Below are 22702 nucleotides of genomic sequence, written 5' to 3'. Positions count from 1 at the left end.
CTAAGTTCCCTAGGCGGGACTCCCCAGTAAATGCAATACAATATTTTTATTTTCCCATGTCACAGCAAGTAATGGAAAATACCAATAGAGTCCATGATCTCTCACATTTCATCAGAGCTTTGTCCTCAGTTTCCCAGCCTGGTTTTACTTCACTTTCTGGCTCTCATAAGCTTTAGGACAGTAGCCAACGGAGAGTAAAGTGGTTATGTTATTTCTCCTTGGGGGTTAAAGTGCCACAAATAAATTTTCGTAACATTGTCTCCCTTCATAGGAAATAAACAAGCTCTCACTGTTTAAACGTAATCATGTAGCAATACAGAGATCTTAGTGGGGGAAAGAGGAGGACAATTAGCAGTAGATATTGTATAAAACGGCTCAACACACTGAATAGCTTCAAGGCTGTCTTTTGAGTATATGTGCAAGGACTATGTGACAATAGTTTATCCGAAATTGAACCAGAGGGGGTGCTGAAATAAAAAGCAACATTTTCCATGAACCTTAAAGAAAAATGTAAATTTTTCTATGTAGCAGGCTACTTAGCCAACATACATTTACTGAGCAAAAACAGATATGGTGCCCAACACAAGTCCGTCAAAATTGGATTTCCTAAAAGTTCTAGGTATATGGAAATAAATTAAGTTATTAAGGTTTTCCACCAGTCTCTCCATAAAAACTAATGCCACACACAAAACAGAAATAGCCAAGAGAAAGAATATTTTTCAAGTAAAAACAAAATAATTTGAGAAATACACTACCAAAAGTTATCAACATGTTTTGATACTCATATGAACACATTGCTTTAAGTGATGTGTGGAAAACAGAACTTAATATAGCCACTGCAGAAGAGCATGATGCGGAAATAGTCAAAATGGCAGAAAAAGTGAGGCAACAGAAGAAAGCGAAGCATGGTTGTTAGAACTGGCTATTTCTGGTTGGCTAAGGCTGACGCCAAAGCTAGGCAGAAACCACCATTCTAGTCAGGGCAAGGAAGTCACACGCCAAGATAACCCCTGCTCACCCCCTTGGTAGCTTGGCACGAGCAGTAAGGCTAAACTCGGAGGCAATGTGTAAAGCATTTGCACCAGCACACAACAGCAACAACATCCTAGGCACACCACAAAAGGGACTCCACACAAGGTTATTTATAAAATAACTTTTGTATTGTAAACACACATCAGATAGTATCACACATGTACATTGTGCCAACTGGCACGGGCAATATTCACAAGGGATTATTTACAAGACAACGCCACATGGGCCACTGTCAGAATCAGCACTTAGTAGAAATGAAATACTGTCAGAAATTAGAATAAAAGAATATAGAATCACTGTAGCACCAAGTAACAGTTATAAATCACATCCAGTAACTACTGGGAACAGGTAAGTACCTCCTACGCAACCCTAAACACCTTAGGAGAATGTCACGCAGGGAACCAGGATCTCACTAGGACCACCTGTACTAAAAAGAACAACCACCTAAGTATCACACAGCGTTTAGGGGTCTAGGAAAGAACACATTACCCATGATGCATAAATATACATTCAGAGGAGTAGTACCAGGGGAAACACATGATGCATAAACCTACACATTCAGCGGTGTTCAGAACAGAGCACATGATGCAATAAAATACATTCAGGGGTGCAGCGCAAGAAGACACATGATGCCTAAAACATTCAGAGGTGCAGCGCAGGGAAAAGGAAGACACATGATGCCTAAAAACATTCAGAGGTGCCAGAACAATACAATAGCGCAAAAATCACATGATGCCTAAAAACATTCAGAGGTGCAGGAATAACACATGATGCAAGAAAACACATTCAGAGGTGCAATAACCATACAATTGCGCAAAACTTACATAAGCCACTACCTGGGGCAGTCCCTAGGCCAACTGGCCTTGTTGGGGCTCAGACGCCCTGTGCCCAAGTGTCAGGGCGCGCTGCCATGCAGCGCCAGTCCAAGCACAAGCCTAAACGTAGCAGGTGCCCACTACTTGCTGGGCACCTGAGAACCTCCCAAAGCCTAACCGGTGCAGCTGCCCACTAATTGCTGGGCAGCTGTGAATCCAAACTGCGACAGGGTCCTCACTGACCCTTAGGCGCAAACTGCACCCACTGCTGGAGCCACACAGGCTCTGTCACCACTCTACACATGTTGGAGCCACACAGGCTCTGGACATCACTTGTGTCCTCCAAGGGCCTCACAGACTCTTAAAACAATATAGGATGGAGCCCCTCGAGCTCAGAAGAAATAAAATGTCCCCCTGAGCCTCTCTGGGCTCCGAACACGACAATGTGGGCTGCCACTTGTAATGGCAGGGTTTTTGGCTCTATTTAGCAGTGATATAGACTTTAATCTTGCTCACACCTAGGATAGGTATTCTTAGCTTGTGTTGGCCCTTTTAAGCCCTTTCTTCCAGACCTAGAAGAGGCCATCTATTGCCTATTGGCTTTGGCCTGTTACTTTTGCTTATAGTAGAGATTGGATCTTGTGGTCCTGACTTTATATTACACATTGGTATGGTTTATGTAGGTATTCTGACAGAGCTAAGGGGTATTTCATCCCTTTCAGGCCTACAGGCCTAGAACTAGAGGGACTCCATCTTGATGGAGCTGAGAGGCTTTCAGGGTAAAGGTAAAGTTTATAGTTAAAGCTGTTGTTCACTTGGAGAGAACCGGTCTGGGCCAGCCCTTATCGGTAGGCTGTATTATTCTCTGTGTGGAAGACACAACAAAAGGCCGGCCGGCTGGGTGTGTGTCCTTGACGCGGAGTGGTGCAGAGATCTGGTGGGCGGCAGGCTGATGGCTGGAACTTTCCATGAGGAAACAGCATTCTATATCAGTGAAGTGCAGAGGCGGAGTCAGTCAGTCGAGCAGAGTTGGAGTCGAGTTGAGGTGGAGGAGTGGTGAGCAGTCGAGTGGAATTGGAGGAGCGGAGAGGAGTCAAGCTGGAGTGGTAGAAGAGTGAGGAGCTGTTGGAGTAGGAGAGAGAGAGAGGGTTCAAGCTAGAGAGAGCTGAGTTGAATTGGAGGAGCAGAGAGTGTTGGTAGAGTTGGAGGAGTGGAATTGCAAGAGGAGAAGAGACAGGACATGCTTGGAACAGAGAGAAGACAAACAGACAGTCAGTGAGCTGGAACTGAAGGAAGCAGTCAGAAGTAGTTACTTATCAGGAGGAGGTGTGAATAGCTGGAGTCTGAAGTAATGCCTTTTAGAAGAGACGGAGGAGAGATCGTGGATTAACCTGTGGGAGCAGCTGGAGTTAATTGGACATTGGCACAGAGACATTTAAAACAGAGTGAACAAGCCAGTGGAATGAAAGAATATCAGAGCGGCAGAAACCATTAGGCTGAAGCTGGAAGGTGGAGAGAGTCCGTGGGGGAGAGAAGTCCAGTGCAAAGTGATCAGCGCAGAGGTGTATCCAAGAGTGCAGGAGAGAGAGTCTGAGATGAGCCAAGGCACAGACGAGAGAGGAACCCAGATGACAGCTAGAACAAGACTTCACACTAATCAGGTGATATCGGTCCTGTCATATTAGTTTACTTTACACTTACATCTTAATCTTGTCTTTATTCCCTAGGCTATTGTATTGCTAATCCTTTTCCTTGCAGCGGTGTGTTCTATCTATAGTCTTTGTCAGTTACATGTGGATGTGTCCATTATAATACAGATCTGTGTAGGTGTTTATATTGTTAATAAAAACAACCCCAGTTCTTAGTGAACTGAAATGTGCCTTGTATTCTTGTTCAATCCGGGTAAACGGGGCTTCTAGTTGGTTATTGTTTATATGAACGGATGTGTAATCCCGATCAGGTAAGTGGTGATCAAATAAATAGGGAGCGAGTGGACCTTTGATGCCAGGAGCAGAAGGCACATATTATTAATTGGCTAACTCCTAATATTGTAGTAGCAAGCCCTTAGTGAATAGGGAGAGAGAGACTTCCCAACATATAACTGAAGGTGTTCATAGGAATGTGGTCGTCGTTGATATACGGCGTTAATGAGAGCGTTGGGGAGGATTACCAGCGTGGAGGTCTGCCAGATTGCGGGCCGTGTGTAAGTGAGAGCGTTGGGGAGGATTACCAACGTGTAGGTTTGCCGGATTGTAAACCGTTTGGAAAAGAGAGCATTGGGTTCTGCAGGCCCATGTGTAGACACACCGGATTGTGTGTCATATCTGCCCCAGGGTAGATTAGTCTGGGTCTGAGTGGCCGCGAGACTATAAGGTAGGAGTGTGGTGTAGGGCATGGATATCCTTAGTAATCAGTGAGTATTCTTAGTATCCCTATAGATTTAGTGGTGTTTCTAATAATATGAGCTTGTATATTGCGAGTTCCCCATCCTCAGGTAGGTACCCAGGTGCCTGGATAGATGGTCCTGAGGAGGGATGTGGTTACGTTCTGGCTGGGTTAGAGGGGCCCCTAGGGGCTGATCCCATCTAAGCAGAAAATCCGGCCATTACACCACTGAGCCTCTCTGGGCTCGCCAAACAAGGAGATGCCGCCTGGAGCCCTCGTGGCTCTGCAGTAGAATGCCCCCAAAACTGGTGGAGTCCCTCTCGGGGGGCTCGACAACAAATGGGCCCTGAGCCTCTCGTGGGCTCTAACAACAAATGGGGCCCCTCGGCGCCAACCCACAAGGACTCTGCACCACTGGAGGGGGCGGGCACCGGCAATGTGCCCCGAAGCCCCCTCCCCTCCTTCCACACACACTCACCGGCTCTGGGCAGTCTGCGGCTCTCTCCTCATCAGCGGTAGCGCTGGGCGGGGCTCTCTCTCATTATGGGAGCCCCGCCTTGACCATGCGCCCGCCTCGCGTTGGTCTTCACCCGGTCCCCCATCTCAGGACCGGGACTTGGGGTGGAGCAGCAAGGCTCCGGGACATTTCTCTCTCCGGGGCTCCCTCCTGGTCATGGGAGCCCCGCAACACCTGGCATCTTGTTCCTGGAGGCCCCGGGGCTCTCCCCAGCTCACGGGGGGCCCGGGCAGCCAGCACTCGGCAACCTCTCCTCACCAGATCGCGGGGTTTCCTTCCTCCCGGCTGCGGGCGGGACTTCCGGCCAGGCCGCGGCGGGATTGGCCGGCCAGCCAACCACTTCCGGGTCGTGGCGGGCAGCGCGGCGGCCCGTTTCAGGCACTCGTAGGCTGGGGGTGAATTAACCGAGGAGTGGGCTCCCTCGAGTTAAAATATAATTATAAAAATAGCGGCCAGGCCCCTGGCGGGGTGAGCACCTGCCAGGGGACAACATCATACAAAATAAGTGAGGTGGGCACTCGCAAAATAATTAAATAAACGGGGTGGCACCCGTAACGATCCCACGAGGAGAGAGGGATTCCCTCAGCCAGGGCTACAGCGACGCGCTGCTCAGCCCCCAGGCTCTCTCTCTTTTTCTCAGGGAAGTTAAATCCAGGCACCCAAGCCCAAAAATAAGGCGCAGGAAGGCTGTAATAAAGCCTTGGCAAAACCAAAGCAATCCAAAAAGGTATCAGCAGTCCTGGAGATCAAAGGATGGAGCAACAGAGCTCCCAGCAAGGAAAATCCTCCAGGCATCCAGGAGCTGGGCAGGGCCCAGGGTTTCCCCTGGGCCCAAGCAGCAGCATGCCCCTGGCAGATTCAAGTTAGAAACAAGAACATTTTGGAAGGGGACACAGCCCCTTCTTATACAGGGAAAAGTCTTTGAAGTCTTTGTGCAGGCAGTGTGAGAACCAGCTAGAACTGGTTATAGGGAAGTCCTGTCAGTATCAGGGACAGAGGTGACAGTCGCCCAGCGGGAGGTGGAGCCAGCATTGTGGTCAGGCAGGCACAGCCCTTCACTATCAGGTGCTATCTCCTCCCACTTCCCTGGCAGAAGATGCTGCCTTTCATCCATGGGCTGACTCAGACAACCTCCTGGGCTCTCCAGCCCCTGTCACCCTCAAACCAGACAGTCAATCCACAAGCAGGCCCAGGCATTCCTGGACCAGGCTCACTGGCCAATCACATGCTAGACACAAATTACACAAATATGCCAACTTCTAAAAGTGGTACTTCTAGACTAGACACAGTCATGCCGCATATGCCATTTTGCAGCATTCAGTCTCACGAGTTCTCTCATACCAAACTCGCCCCTGCACTCCCCACACATCAGGAACTACCATGGGCATACATATTCCCCATTCATTCCTATTGGAGGGCAGGTCACTCACCACACATACACAGGGAGCTCAAGCACTTTACACTGTACCACAGTGAAAAAGTGCGCAGAGGCCTAAAATCACCACCACCAGGTTCCAGAAACAGGCTAGGAAAAAGCAAAAAGTCTTGGGTGAACCTGCCCAAAGGGCCGGGTCCAACAATGGTCAATAGCAATCCTTAGAATGGCACATGCATGTAAAAAAGTAAGTAAGAGACTTGTCTGCCACACATCCGAGAAATATAAAAACAAGGATGAGAAACAAATACACTTGTGCGTTTTTTAAACAGGCAAACAACATCCATACGCCAATTGAGGAAGCTCAGTGGCAAGGTCCATATAAACTGAAATATGTCTGGGGTGGTAGGTTTCCCGTTCAGGAGAGACTTGGCCTGGCAGTCCTGGCTTGTTTATTCCTATTGGTGCAGAAACAAGCTTGATTTGTATAAGGGTGGTTTGTGTCTTGTCTGGAATGAGCAAAAAAAAAAACAATGGAATCGAATGCATCCCAGGGTAATTACCAGGGGACTGAGAATATTTCAAGTTCAAATAAACTTTATTTCAGCAATAAGCCATAAAAGCAAACAAAAAATATACATAAGGCTCCAAAATTCATTTTTTTGTAGAAATAATGATGTATACATTTTTAGGAAGACTACAAAGAATAGCAAGGAACAGGATAACATGACATTTGTGCGGGTACTCGGGCAAGACATCATAGTAAACAAGGATTCTACTCGAATGCAGGGCAAATATACACATATTAAAAATGTATAAAAACTTGGCAATAAATAGAAGTTAAAATCCAATAAAAACAGTTTGAAAAGCTAAAAATGGCTGGGTAGTAGTTACAAATTTACACATGGGAAAAAAATGTATTTATTAGAATAGCAGCATACGCATTTAGTTGGCACTCTTAGCTAGTTACGGAGCTCTGGCTCTTAATAATGGCTCTATGCGTGTGCCACATCGCAAGCAAGAATCTTGAAGTTGCAAAGACAAATGAAGGGCAAGTCTCGAATTTTAGTAACCTATAGGCCTCGTTGTAATCTCGAATACCCAGGTTTTTACACAGCTGGAGCACCCATTTGGTCCTAGACCTTCTATAAGCCAGACAGAAGAGAAGAACATGAAGATCTGACTCTTCGGTCGACCCACACCCTGGGCAGTCTAGCTTAATGCTTCCCTTCCAGTTGTTAGTGAAAGCTCTAAGGGGAAGTACCCCGTGTATAAATTGCAAGACTAGTTTCGTGGCAAGGAGTGGTTGGATATTATTTAGATCAGGTTCTAGCTTATAGTACGATTTAACATCCAGAAACCTATAAGTCGGGGAGCATGTATTAGTACACTGAAGGAGTTGGGATAAATGATGTTCTTTAATGATACACTTTAGTTTTTTTTTTTTTAAGTAAGGGGGCAGGACTCCTCGGGAGAAGACCACATAGTTGCCAGCCCCAATGTACGACATCTAGAACGAATATGGGATACCCAAGGTAAATTCCCTGCTCCCAGAACAGAAAGTACATCCTTCAGTTCTTCCCTATAATTTAAGAGCTCGGGCGTGCTCCAAAGGCGGTGCCAAAATAAAAGCGGACGAGAGGAAATTATTTCACTTATCTGACCAATCCCAAGATCCATCCTCAAGGGTGTTAAAGGAGTACTCTTGGGTAGATTCAAAAGTTGCCTAAGGAAAGAGTTCTCTGTTTTGGCTAGGACGTTCGGGTGGCAAGGGCCTCAGAGTTCGACACCATAGAGAGAAGCTCCCCAGGCCTGGATTTTATAAATTTCGGCAGGCAGACCTACAACTCTTTGGGAGCAGCTTTTATAAACTTTTAGAATGCCCCCAATGGATTGCGTGAGTTTCAAATGTGCTTTCTTTAGTTGGGTTCCCCAGTTCATCTTATCATTAAGGGTAAGACCCAAGTAATCAAAGGTGGATACCCTTTCTAGGGGCTTTCCATCCATTTGTGGCTGTGGGCAGTTTGTGGTTTTTACATTGAAAACCATGTATTTTGTTTTTTGGAGGTTTATTTCCAAATCCCTATTCTTACAAAATTTGCAAAACTCCTCTAAAACCCGTTGCATTCCCATTGGGGACTTGGAGAGTAGCAGCGTATCATCCGCGAACATAAGCGCAGGAATTTTGTGATTAGCTAACCTTGGTGAGTCTATATCTTTAATTGCCAGCAGGATTTCAATTAAACCGATTAGAAAGAGGGAAAACAGGGTCGGTGCAAGCACACAACCCTGTCTCACCCCTTCTCCACTGGAAAGGGTGCAGTCAATTCCCCTTTTTTACCGTATCTAATTCTCGCAAATGTATCCTGGTGTAACCGTATCAACAGATCGCGTAAATACTCAGGGGCACCCATATCTAGAAGGATGTCCCAAAGCTGCATACACTGCACCATAATCGCATGTGGATTTGAGATCCACGAAGGTTAGATAAAGGCTACCACCCTCCAGGATCACTGTTTTCCAATGGATCAGTTGAAGTGTGAAAAATTGGTCGATTGTTGAGATTTTACTTCTAAATCCCGCTTGAAGAGGAGTTAGGATGTTATATTCGTCAATCCATGACTGCAAACGGCCCAAAAGAACGTGAGCAAATAACTTTTGCTTTGTCTTGTTGCGTCACGTCAATTAAACTTATTGGGCGATAATTAGCAGGGTTAAGTGGGGAGCCCTTCTTGTAGATAGGGATGATTTCCGCGCCTGCCCATGTTGGAGGGGGTTCCATACCTTGGAAGATGGCATTAAATAGCTTCCTTAGATAAGGAACCCACACTGATCCTTCGTTCTTAAATAGGTCCCCAGGTATTTTATCCAAGCCTGGGTTTTTTCTTGAAGCATTTTACCCAATGCTACAGTGACTTCCTGTACGGTTCACTGATGAGCATTAGAATCCAAGGGGATATTATACTCTATGGGATGCCTGGTTAGTGCATCTCCATCCACAAACTTGGAGTAAAGTGTTTGAAAATGCATCCTCCAGACTTCCTCCCCTAGGTTTGGTTCAATTGCCGATTCACCTTCTGGCTACCCAGTTCTCACTAGGTTCCAGAAGCCCCTCAAGTCTCGGTTTTCTAGGGCCAATTTAATTGCATCCCATTTGTCTAATTCCCATGTGGACTTAGCCTCCGCTACTGTTTTTTTGTATCCTGCCCTGGTTTCTTTGGAACAAATAATATCCTTAGCTTTGACCGCAGTCAGCAAGGCACTTTTAACGTCCCTGTATAATTTATTATACCAAGAATCCTTATTTCTAGCACCAGAATTATGTTTAAAATTTGCGTTATAAAAAAACACTGTAATTTTGGCAAACATTTCCTGATGATTTTTGGCTATTTCCTGCAGACAGCCTGGGCTGAAGTCATTTGTTTGTATTTGAGAAGAGAGTTCCAAATGGGGAATAATTTGTTCGTAGAGAGTAGACTTTTTATCAGCAGAGTGAGCAAAAGTGCCCCAGCGAACTCTTCTACCTCCTTCTATTGCTACCAAGTTTGGGTATTCTATGGTAGGTTGTCTTTGCTCTCTCTCCTGTTTCAGCAGTTTAATTTCTAGGATCAGCGGATTATGGTCGCTTTCACAGCGAGGATTTACTACAAAATCCACAACTCTGTGCCATAACTCCACATCTACCAGTATATAATCAATAATGGATGTTTGGCCCAACTGGTTATAGGTAGGGGTGCCCGGGCTGTCGGAAGGGAAGCGGCCATTACATGCCCTTAACATATGTGTGAGGGTAAGAGAATTCATCTGTAGGACTAAAGGGGACCAACCCCTGACCGAGTAGGTGTTACAATCGGGGATTGACCATACAGAGTCCTCTTCACTAGTAATGGGGGGTATTCAGGCCATTTAGGGGTTCAAAATGGCAATTGAAGTCCCCCCAATTATTGTGTGCGAGGTTTTGGGCAGTGTGTGTATAAAAGTTGCCAAACAGTCTAAAACCTGCGATGTCAGCCCCTGATTCACTGGCTGTGAGTAGAAATTTATAAGAGCTATTTGAATATTATTAAAAAATGTCAGAAGAATACACTGGATGTCAGGGGACCATGTTTCTATCACTTTGATTTTGCAGCCCAAGTGTATCCCAACCCAAATGCAAAGACCACCAGAAGGTCTCCCCCTGGGCCCTTGTACAGCTGGAGTGGAGTATGCTACATACCCCACTCTGTGTGGGAGATTCTTTGACCAGGTTTCCTGAAACAGGCAGATCTCATGGATGTCTATATAGGCACCCCAGTCTGGAAGATCCAATTTTGAACTAAGGTCTGCTATGTTCCAGAATAGGATCTTGGTGTTGTGTAAAGGAGACCCACTCTGCTCTATAACTAGGTGACAGGCATAATTATTCTGTTTAAAGGGCCCACCCTGGTTTGCATTTGTGGGAATAGTCAGTGACTGCTCTCAGTGTCCTAGACATTCCTGTGTAAGTTGGACTGTATTAATTAGCAGGGAGTTGGGTACACTCCGATCCCCAACCAGAGAAATAACATTAGATGGAATTGTTAAAGATTGGTTACCAGGATTTAAACCTTTTACATGACGAGATTTAGTATGGGAACTTGGGACCATGCTCACATTTTCATACCTGGGGGCTAGTCAATCAACCAGATCCAGGGTGCTGAAACGGTTATTTACAGGGATATTGAAGTACTCCCTATGACCCCAATCTTGGACTAAGTGCGGCGAGGCAATATTCTGGGCACTTTTTCCCCATTTTTTTATACACACTGTCCACTCTATATAAGAGAGGGCCAGGGGGATAAAAATAGCCCAAAGGAAGTGTTTGTATGCCTTCAGTCGCTGTTGCTGGTCCCCATTTAAGGGTAGGTTGTACCGCCCTTTTGTCTCTGAAATTCATCAACACACAATCCCCTAAAATATCTTTTTGTCTCTGCCCTAGCCAACTAACCCTACGAGTAAATAAGATTTCAGTATGTACTAGAGAGGGTAGTGGTCTGTGTTCAACCAGTGAATGGATTTATTTTTCAATTCCAGAAATGCTTCAACCCGGCCTGGCTCCAAAGGTGGAACTGCCGCTAGGATTACAATGCAAGGTGCTGATTCAGGGGGTAGATCAATGCATGGGAAGGAGGGATTTATCAGACTTAACTTAGGTAATGTAGTGTTCCTTGTGAAATTTGACACTGGTTTTGGCACCTGGTGGACATCAGCTATGACTGTACAGTGTGCCACCGCACTAAGATTCTGATCATTAACAGGGGGAACATGAGCCCCAAGGTTAATGTCACATCCAGGTAAACCATCCCCCGAGTGCTACTCGGGGGATGGTTTACCTGGATGAGACAGTTGGTCGGAATTGGCAAATTCTGGCTAGGAACAGGGATTTGTCCTACAGTAGAATCAGACTGAACGCCGGGGAGGAGAGAAGCCTGCGTTCCTTGTGAAATAGTAGCCCTGTTTGTAGACTTGGGGGTGTTCATTATATTTAGAGCTGCATCAATTTTAGACACCCATGCATCTAGAGATGTTTTTAAGGTGGCAATACTTTTGAGTACATCTCTCAATTCAGATTTAAAGAGTTGGTCCAAAAAAGATTTAAGCTCTACTTTCAGCCTTGAGCCCAGCCGGGAGGCTCAGAGATATAATTTTCACAAGCATCCAAGTGGCTACTCCCTGCAATAATAGTAGGCGCGATCCCTACAGAGTGCTCATCATGAGATCCCCCCCTAACAGTGCGCTTCTTCTGGGAGGCTCCTTTCCTTTTCCCCCTCCCTCCCTTATCCACTCTTGCTCTCATTTTAACTAAATTTGCTTGGGAAGGGGGTAGATCTGGGGAAGTAGAAGGTGCTTGTTGGAATGCCTGAGGGGTGTCTAACTCCGCCAACTGGGATATACTAGGCATTCTCGGTGTAAGGGACAAACGCCTTTCTGTGCGTTCGATTTAGCAGGAAACCGGTTTCAGCATTCTATCGATTGCAGTTGGCTGAGATAGACGAGTTTGATTGGGGGGTTTCTGCCTGGTATTGGGCCTTAGGCGGGGGGGAGTGGTCTTACCCATGACTACTTCCTTTCTTCTTTTTTTTTTTTTTGAAAACCTTTATTATGCAGTTTCAGAAAACAAATACGGGCCTACAACCAGCCGGCCGGCCTCGACACTTCGTAAGCTTTGTAGCAAAATATACGTCAACTCGATAGCACGTCAGTACATAAAAGCGTACAACATGTATTACACTAAATTCCACGAGCACCGAGTGTCAGGAGAAGTTAAGGTTAATTTTCAAATGATTTTTTATATAAGGAGATACAGAAGCTAGAACGGATCAGTGTGCAGAACATCCATTGAAGTAATAAGCGGGCAACGTCTTTCAATAAAGTCCAACAAACGATAAACATAGCCAAAATGGCGGCACAGAGCTAGCACAACAGGATGTTGAAACACAACGGATGGTGCACGCCAGCCGCTACCCTCCTAACACCAGACCAACCCACTGACCCAGGAATAAGCAAAAAAAAAAAAGGAAAGGAAACACGAAAGGAGAAAAATAAGGCCCATAGAAACAAAAAAGAACCAAAGAAGACCCCCCACCCAACACGCATGCAGAGGCTATGGCCCACCCCCCCCTAGCAGTGTGTCTGTCGCCCCAAAAAGAGAACCCGAAATGTAGAGACAAGTAAAGAGGGAAAAGAGAAAGAGTTCCATAGAGAAGAGGAAGAAAAGAAATATAAATGTTACACTGGCAATACGTGCACCACCGAAAAGAAGGAGAATTGGAGATTTAAATTTATAATACATAGAACACAATAAAATAGTAAACGTTGAAAAGGGTCTGAGCTCAAACAATCCGTTCAGATTCGTTCATGGGTGACGTCCTGCAAACAAAGGCAAGCAATAATACAGAACCAAGATGGCGGCACCAGGATATCGAAAAAGGAGCAATAATCACAGGGGATGATACGTGCCGGACGCCACCCACCCCACCACAGTCCATTGACCCAGAGAAAAAGGAAAAGGAAAAAGAAACAGAGACAGGAGAAAAATAAGGCCCGTAGAAACTAAAACTGACAAAGAAAAATCCGCCCCACCCTACACGCATGCAGAGGCTACGACCTACCCCCCCTAGCAGTGTGTCTGTCGCCCAATAAAGAGTACCCGAAATGAAGAAGAGAAGAAAAGAAAGAAAAAAGGTACACATTTGTATCCGGAGGAGGGCCAGATGTGAGTGCCCAAAGGACGGCAAAATTATATGTCTACGACCACCTCGCCCTCGACCCCAGGCGAGAAAAAACAGACCCAACGCCTGGCTCTCCCGTCTACCCACCACAGTCCTGGCAAATCAGACCATTAGAAGCAAACAAGAAAGAAGGATCGCCTTCACCCCTGTCCCTTTCGGTCCAGTGCGCCAAGCAGGTGTAGGGACAAAACAGCCGTATGGTGCAGTGCAGACAGCCTCAGGAACCACCACGGGACAAGGCGCCTGCCACCAGTGTCTGACCAGTCCAGTGCCGTGGGGTCCCACACTGTATAGAGAGAAGCAGCGCAGTGCAGCGAGTCTCCAACGACAACCCAGCGAGACGGTGGCGACATGGATTCACCACAGTAGTCAGAGCCGCCAGCGGTACCCACGGAAAGTCCAGAACATGGCTCCCAGCGGCATTTCTCAAGTCGGTGCGGTAATTCAGGAGCTCCCACACTGTCCGCAGTTAACTCCGGCAAAGTCGAGGCGGTCACTAGGTCCAGTTCTACTAACACCCCCGTGCATATCCGTCCAGTCGCTTCACCACGACCGAGCTCAGGGTGTGGCGAAGCGCCCCGCAGGGGGACGCAGGCTCGATCGATGGGGGGCAGGGCGAGCCCACCGGCATCCAGTCGACCCCCCAGGTCCCGAGCTATGGACCGCACATCTGCTCGCAAGGCGACCAGGGCGTCGAGAATGTCCCCTAGGCTCAGGGGCAGGTCAGGAGATAGGGACGGTATAACATCATGTCCGTGGGGCTCACAATCATGAGGCAGTTCTTGGGCCCCTCTGCCAACACCACTTTCCAGCTGCACGGCAAACCTGCGGCGTCTCGACTTGCGCACCCAGATCTCAGGGACAAGGGCTGCACTTTCCATAATGGCGATATCCCGGCTGTAGTATAAGGGCAGCAGGCAGCAATATTCTCAGGGTCCGGCCGTGTCTTCAACAGCAAGCTCAGGAGCGTCCGGCTCAAGATGGCCCCCGGGAAGTCGTCGGAAGGCGAAGGCTCACAGTGATCTCCAGGAGAGGGATACAAAGTATCGCTGGTTGCCGCGATCCCAATGCAACGTGGAGAGGAAAGCGGATGCTACAGTGTTGCGGATGACTCGCTGTAGCAGCCATTTACCGCCAGCCGACTCCGATCCGCCGTCTACGGCCGCTGATCCACTCCGCCGGGGCCAGCCTTCCACGAAGACAAAGACCTGGTCGCCATCAGGGTACGCCGGGAAGCAAACTGGGACGTTCCTTCGCTTCTGCCGAGTGGAGAGCGACGGGGAGCACACCGTCGGGCGCAGCGTCGCCTCCCGAGTCCGAAGCCGCCAAAAGGGTTCAGTGTAAATTCCAGGATAGTTAGCGGCTCGGACAAGAAGGAAACGGACGAGCGGAGCCGAGGGTTCAGGCGGCCATCTTGGTCGCCGGCTAGGCTCCTCCCGACTACTTCTTTTCTTAAACACAACAGAATCTACAAAACACAGTTATATTGAGTATTTCTGTGCTGCGAAAATATAAAACCCCCTCTCGCAAGCACAGTGAGGATATCAGTTTGCAAATCCCCCAGTTCTTAAAATGTCCCACAAGAAGTCCATGAGATGGTACTCACTGCTCAGGTGGAAAAGGGGTGGCCCAGCCCAGTCTTGTAGAGGCCCGGACGAGCACAGACTGGCCCGCCCTTGACCCGGCGCCCGCCCGCACGCGTCCCGCGATGCGGAGGCCCCACTCCATTTTTATCACGCGCCTCCTGGCGCTTGGTGGTGGCGTCGGCGAGAGGCTCCACAGAAGGAGGAAGCCAGGACATGTATTCCTGTCCCGCGCTGGATGTCAAACCCGCGGGAGGAACAAAGTTCTAGAGGTGAGCATTGAGGTCTTCCCCGGACCATTCAAGGAGGTCAACGACAGCGTCCTGGTGAGTGGCGGTGCCCAAGCAGCAGAAGCCCCACTCCGTTTTTATCATGCGCCTCCTGGCACTTGGTGGTGGCGTGGGCGAGAGGCTCCGCAGAAGAGGAAGCCAGGACATTTAGTCCTGTCCCGCGCTGGATGTCAAAGCCGCGGGAGGAACAAAGGGCTAGAGGTGAGCATTGCGATCTTCCCCAGACCGTTTAAGGAGGTCAACGACAGTGTCCTGGTGAGTGGCGGAGCCCTAGCAGCAGAAGCCCCACTCACTTTTTATCACGCGCCTCCTGGCGCTTGGTGGTGGCGTGGGCGAGTGGCGCCGCAGAAGAGGAAGCCGGGACTTGTAGTCCTGTCCCGCGCTGGATGTCAAAGCCGCGGGAGGAACAAAGGGCTAGAGGTGAGCGTTGCGGTCTTCCCCGGACCGTTTAGGAGGTCAGCGACAGCGTCCTGGTGAGTGGCGGAGCATTTCACCCATCACCGCTTAGTTTCCCTCAAGACAGTGTTTCCAGTCACTGGGTGTAACTAATGACATTCTTAAACATACAAAAGGTGATTGGAAGCAAGCTTGCAATTAGTCTAACCACTGGCAATCGCTCAGTGTAGTATTCAACCCATTGTTCTTTTGCTGACTATGCTATCTCAGTCTGGACCTAGCCATATGCAAATCCATGATGACACAGCTCCAATAGGAAAAGTCCAGCTCAAACCCCCTGAACCGGAACACAAGTTACCCAAGACCGATTTGCTAGGACGTGTGTCCCTTTTTTTGCCAATGGAACCAAGCTACACTCTTCTGATCAGTTCCAATCAGACCAAAACCGATCTTGGGTTGCTTGTGTTATGGTAATGGAGAATAGAATGGAGTCAACTGGGGGGCGTGGCTTGGGAGCCGATGGGAAAGAATGCGTGAGCACTGAGCTCCGCACCCGATCCCTAAAATCATCCTGATTGCAGAGTCCCTCCGACCCCCCCGGCAGTTCAGAGTGTGCTGGGGGCGACCTAGAGCTCAACAGCGATGAGACTAGCCTGTGGCCGGGCATAAATAAGTGCTGCGGCTGCTCGACGGAGCTGAGGTCCTGGCGGCCGGCCGATTCAAGATGGCGCTGAGCCGGGACCTCTACCACGGGCCCTGAAGTGGGCGCCAATTGTCGAGATCGGAGGTGGGAGCCGCTGCCGTGGGGGCGCTGACAGCTGGAGCGCGGACCCCTGAAGGCGGCTAGCAACACTGCGGCGGTGTCGCTCCGAGGAGAGGTGGTCTAGCCTGCGGCGTGCTGGTGGAGAGGGCACTGTGGGTGCTGGAGGACTGAAACCAGAGGCTCGATCCCCCAGGGCTGCGGAGGGTACCGAGAAGCTCCGGAGTTGTGCGGGGGGCGCAGCCTACCTGGTGGAGCGAGCGGCGCCATCCCCGGACTGAGTAGTGTCAGAGACGTGGGCGCTGGACACTGCCGGTGGGGCTGTGGCGGAGGACCTTGCTGAGGGCCGGAGATCGGCAGATGCTGGTGCTCGCTCCCCTCGACCCCTCTACGCGCCTGTTAAGACTGCGGACCGGGGGCCTGCTTGGCCGGTGGGATCCTAGTGGGCAGCGGAGGGGCCCGTGACGACTTTGGAGTGGGCCCCGGGTCTGCACTGAATATATGGCGGTGCTCAAGATGGCGGCGCCCTCCATTTAAAGGACCGCTGGGCAGAGGTGCGGACGGCGACATGGTGGCGCACTGCTGGATACCTTGCACCCTGGAGCGAAGCAGTAAAGGTGTGGCTGCTGCATTTGGGTGTTGCGGGAGTGGATGGATGGACTTGGAGGCCACAGAGTGAATACTGAAGCACGGTGACAGGCGGCGGACCTCTGCCTTTTTCCCTTGTGCAGGATTGAGGTGAATCAGGGGCACCCATGCCTGGGGGTGCACTGAAGGAGCTTTGTGAGGACGGCTGTGGGTTACGGGAACTGAGGCCTTGAATGGGGGGACCCAGCAAGACTACGCGTAGCCCCGCCTGGACATCACACTAGGAACGGGACTTTCCTTGGAAGCGCTCTGGGCTGGGGGGGGGGGGGGGGGCGTGGTCTGTGGACCCTGATTACTGTTGCCCACTCGGGGCTGATATGGATATTGCGGGGAAGCAGCCAAACCTGTTGACCATGTGGTGAGAGGTGGGCCACTCAGACCCACTCAGAGTGACGGGGGACATCAACCAGTGTCCTCGGACTTGGGCGCTGACCCTAGGAATAGCTTGGAGGAATTTGAGGGGCTCCTCGACACAATATCAGGGTGCTCTGAAGATTGCAACCATGGGCAAGCCCCGGGGAAGGAAGGAAGAAGATTCGCAGCCCTCTGACGCCGAATCCCCGCCACAGGAGAATAGCGATGAGCAGGACCTGCCGCAAGTTCCGGGGCTCCAATTCCAACTGGATAAAATTCTGGCAGCCATTGCGGACACTCGAGTCGCCCTCCAACAGGACATTGCGCAGGTGGCGACGGGACTGGGCTTGCTGCGAGCTGACCACTCGAAACTATCTGATCGGGTGAAACAAGCCGAAACTAAGCTTCAGGAGATTGAGCCTGCTTAGACTGCGCTGTCTGCGATGATGGCGGTTGTTCTGGATCGTCTAACGGTGCTGGAACGGCGGGCAGAGGATGCGGAAGGCAGGAATCGGCGGAACAACATTCGTGTGGTGGGGCTGCCAGAAAAGATTGAAGGGTCGGACATGGTGAGCTATCTGGAAACTTGGCTTAAAACGGTGGTGGCCCCTGAGGGATTGTCGAACTTCTACACCTTGGAGCAGGCTCATCGTGTCCCTGCTACACCTCCACAGCAGGGGCACCCCCTGCAGCCAGTGGTGGTGCGGTTCTTACATTTTAGGGACCGTGATTTGCTCCTTCGGTAGGGCCCGTAGTGACGGCCCCTTCCAGGTTGACAACAGTAGTGTTACTCTCTTCCCAGATTATTCGCTAGACACCCAGCGGCGCCGCATGTCCTTCCAGGCTGTTAAGAAAGAATTGCGTGCAGAAGGGATTCAATACTCTTTGTTCTTCCCAGTCAAGTTGCGCATCGTGCTGGATGGAAAGACCTGCTTTCATGACACGCCGGAGAAAGCATGGGACTGGCTGGAGTCTTACAGGTCTGGCAAGGATGGCCAGGAAGTGGAGGCACAGGAGTTGGCTGATGATTCTCAACCTCGCAGATCGCAGCGGCTGCGACGCCGACAGAGGGGGCTACGGAAACCATCGACCTCACAAATGGCGATGGAGAGCAAGGGAGCACTGGACGCAGTAACCGCAATCTCAGGAGAACTGCTGAGGACCTCGCCCACGGCTTCGGAACTTGGAAGTGACAAGGTCCACTCGGAGGCAGAGTCCTCTGCATCAGACGATGCGCATTTACCGCTGGTTACTCCTAGAACGGCGGATGGCCTGCTGGATGAGTAGACTTTGTGCTATTTTTGGGGTTGGAAGTTTTGATATGGCTAAATAGATTATGATGATTGTCTTTGATGGGGACTCTAATGGTGTATTGGATGCACGGAAGGCTGAGAGTTTGGGCAGGGTTTGATTAGGGTGGGGGAGGCGATAATGTTGGCGGGGGCTCCGGAGGGCTCTGGTGGGGTATTGCATTTCTGTGGGATTCTGGGGCGGACAATGGTAGCTATTCTAGCTTATCGTAGGTTGTTCCATAGGCTCTATCCAACCCCCACCGGATGGTACTAGTTAGTTTGCCTTAGCTTAGCCGAGGCACATAGTTGGGTAGTTGGATGGGATTCACTATGTTGGTGCCTGTTCTGTGGGGGGTGGGGGGGGGGGGGGGGGATGGGAATGTTTGGGGGACGGGATTGGATTGTTTGGGGGACATTACCTGCTGGTGCGATTAACAGAGAATGTGGGGCTATTGAGTGTTGTGCATTTGTATAATGTGTCCACTACCTGGTAACCAGGGGGAGGACTGTTTTGGGTGGTTTTTGCATCAATGTTATGGGTCCGTTACCTGATGTGAAATGAGTGACCTGGAATGTTTGGGGGTTGCACTCCGTGCAGCGTAGGTACAAGGTTCACTCCTATTTGGCACGTAGGGGCGTGCAAGTGGCCTTCCTACAGAAGACACATTTGACCAAGACAGAGGGGCTAGCGCTGCAGCGTAGATGGCGGGGTCAGCTTTATTACGCCACTTACTCAGCCTTTGCGCGGGGGGTCTTGATCCGGATTAGGGCCAGGGTTGCCTTTCAGATGATAGATCAGTTGACAGATCCCGCGGGCCGCTATGTAGCGGTTATAGGCCGTCTTTATGAGCGGTAGGTGACGCTCTGTAGTGTCTATGGTCCTAATGTAGAACAGGCATCCTTCCTGGAGACTTTATCGTCTGCCCTCGCGGATTATTTTACGACACCAGTGTTGATGGGGGAAGACTTTAACTCCTTTATAGATATAACCATGGACAGATCCCATCCTCCGCTACCAACAGCTCTGATTAATAGGCTATCCAAGGTTCGGGCTCAGTGGCAGGATAATTGGGGATTCATCGATATTTGGCGAGCGCAGCACCCGGTCGATAAAGATTACTCTTATTTCTCTGCCTTACATGACTTGCATGTGCGGTTGGACGCCATCTTGTGTAGTCCCGGCCTAGTCTCACTGGCGGTTGGCAGCGAGTATTTATCGCGTACCATATCGGATCATAATCCACTGTTGGTGAGTTTCTGCTGGGTGGCAGAGCGCCCTAGGGTCCCGACCTGGAGATTGCTTTTTGAGATGTTGAATGATCAGGTCTTTCGCGCGGAGTTGGGGGATGGGGTGGAGTACTACTTTGCGGAGAACGTGGGCTCCGCCACGACGACGGCCCTGGAATGGGATGCCTTCAAAGTGATGGTCCGAGGGATCTGCATTGCCAAGTGGGTGGGAGTAAGGAAGCTGCTATTGCGGGAAGTTGAGGTGGACGAATTGGCCCTACGAGAAGCTGAGAGGGCTCATTCTGATTGTTCTGGGACGCGCAACATGGTTCAATCCCAAAAGGAGGCGGTAGCGTTGGTGATGGAGCGCTTACGCTGTTTCGATCATAGAGCTTATTTGGCCTGTGCGCATGCGGAACGGGATACAGTGGGCACATTATTGGCTTGGCTGGCTGACCCCGCTCCTAGATGTGTACCTATCTTGGCATTAACCTCAACCTCGGGCCGCTTGGAATACACGCAACATCACATTAATGACCGATTTCGATCTTTTTATGCGAGTCTTTACACTAGTCAATTACAGACTGGAGATGTGGATACACAGGCGTTTCTGGAGGGCCTGGAGCTGCCTGCAATTGAAGGAGGAAGCGGAGGCCCTAGGTCAGGATATTACGTTGTCTGAAATTTGTTGCACCATTAAGCAATTGGCACGCAACAAAACACCGGGTAGCGATGGCTTGCCTATCGAATTCTATTTAACGTATACTGACCTCCTGGCTCCCAGAATTGGCGATGTACAAGGAAGCTAGACAAAAGGGAATACTGCCGGCCTCCACTAGAGAGCCAAATATTGTCTCCTTAAGCCGGGGAAACCCCCGACTGACCCAGCTGCGTACAGGCCTCTATCAATGCTCACTACCGATTATAAAATACTGAGCCGAGTGCTGGCCACTAGACTCCTCCCTTTTATGACGAGATTGGTGCATTCTGACCAAGCCGGATTTATCCCGACTAGAAATACTGCCAGCAGCATACGCCGGTTGATAGGACTCTTAGATGGAGACTGTGGGGCCGAAGGGCATTCGATGGTTCTTTCAGTTGATATTGCTAATGCGTTTGACAGCCTGGAATGGCCATATATGTTCACAGTCATGGCGGCCTTTGGACTTGAGGCCGGTTACGTCCACTGGACTGGAAATTTTGTATTCGTCGGCGACCGCTAGGGTTCGGGTTGGTAGAGTTGTCTCCTCCTCTTACCCTGTGGGGCGGGGCACTAGACAGGGCTGCCCGCTCTCCCCGCTGTTGTTTGCCCTCGCAGGAGAGCCATTGGCGGCGTGCCCTAGGACGGGACGGGCATATCCCGGCTTGCGACTTAACAACCAAGCGCAATACATCTCGCTTTATGCGGACGACCTCTTGATGCTCCTGGGAGATGCGGAGGAGGCCCTGGACGGGGCGCGCTCCCTCCTTAATTGTTTTGGGGACATCTCAGGACTGCGGGTTAACTGGGCGAAGACCTGCGTGTTCCAGGTGTCCAGAACATGCGCCCCGCCCGCGCTGGCGTGGGAACCTAGGTATCTCCCTTATCTGGGAAAGCACTTGTATCATGTTCAGGAGGATCTTCTTGAAGGCAACATCGGTAGAGCCTTGAGGGGCCTAAGGGGTAGCATGCGGGTCTGGGGGACCCTGCCGCTGTCCGTGGCAGGCCGTGTGGGGCTGCTTAAGATGGTGGCGCTTCCTTGACTCTTATACTTCTTCCGGACACTACAGATACGGATACCAGTTGCCCTTTTTCGACAACTCCGTTCCGCAGTGGGTAGCTTTATCTGGGGTGCAGGAAGGTGCAGGGTGGCGCTGGATACTTTGATGCGGCCGAGAGCTGAAGGGGGCCTTGCTGGCCCAGATTTTGAATTGTACTACTTTGCTGCGCAATTCCAATTTCTTACCCAGGCGGTGGCATCGGAATTTCGGGGGCCGGAAAGGGCACCGGCATGTTTTGTCCTCTGTGGTCCTGCAACAGCACCTGCGGACTACCGATTTGTAGATGGTGGAGGGGACCCTACGGCATTGTTGGAAACAGTGTCATAATAGAATTGGGGTGCAGCGCCCATACGCTCCCGAGATACCGCTGGGCATGTGTACGGCGTTACCACATGGTCCTCGCGGAATGGGAGGAGCTGGGCCTACAGATGGTGGGTGACCTATGTGCAGATGGCGAGCTGTTACCCTATGGCACGTTGCAGGAGACCTTTGGTCTCCCGCGCGGCCATTATCTGATGCACATGGCACTGGTCACCGCCATACAGAGGCATTGGGGAGCCGGCCTTTCAGAACCGCCAACAAGCGGAGCGTGTCAATACGTAGTGATGGCAGCGGGCACGTATAAGGCAGTTACTTGCCTATATAAACGTTGCTGGGAGAGGGGCTTAACCCGTTACAAAAGAAAGCTACGGGAGCAATGGACGACGGACTTAGATAAACCGATACCTGATACGGCCTAGTTGCAGATAATTAAAAGAGCGTGGAAGAGCACCAGGAATGCTAGGTTCCAGCTTATCCAATTTTATCATATTACATAGGGCATACCTTACGCCATCTAAAATTAATCATCATTTCCGGATCAACACCGCGCTATGCCCCAGGTGAAAACTGCAGGGCGCAGACTTGAGCCATATGCTGTGGGACTGTCCGCAGTTGGGCACATATTGGGAGGAGTGACAGATCACTATGGATAAGGGAGCTTGCCGGCTACATTGGTTTCCACACACTAGCAAAAAT

At 50.1% G+C, this 22702-nt stretch overlaps 1 protein-coding gene across 1 annotated transcript in view; it reads right to left on the bottom strand.

Moving 5' to 3' along the window:
- The window catches only part of ACTR10 (actin related protein 10), a 247980-nt gene that overhangs the window by 106746 nt on the left and 118532 nt on the right, over positions 1–22702 (bottom strand). The window lies entirely within an intron of this gene.

Source organism: Lissotriton vulgaris, chromosome 9 (assembly GCF_964263255.1).
Source record: "Lissotriton vulgaris chromosome 9, aLisVul1.2, whole genome shotgun sequence".
NCBI classification, from domain to species: domain Eukaryota; kingdom Metazoa; phylum Chordata; class Amphibia; order Caudata; family Salamandridae; genus Lissotriton; species Lissotriton vulgaris.
The sequence above is the reverse complement of the archived record's forward strand: the minus strand, read 5'-3'. Positions and strand labels throughout refer to the sequence as shown.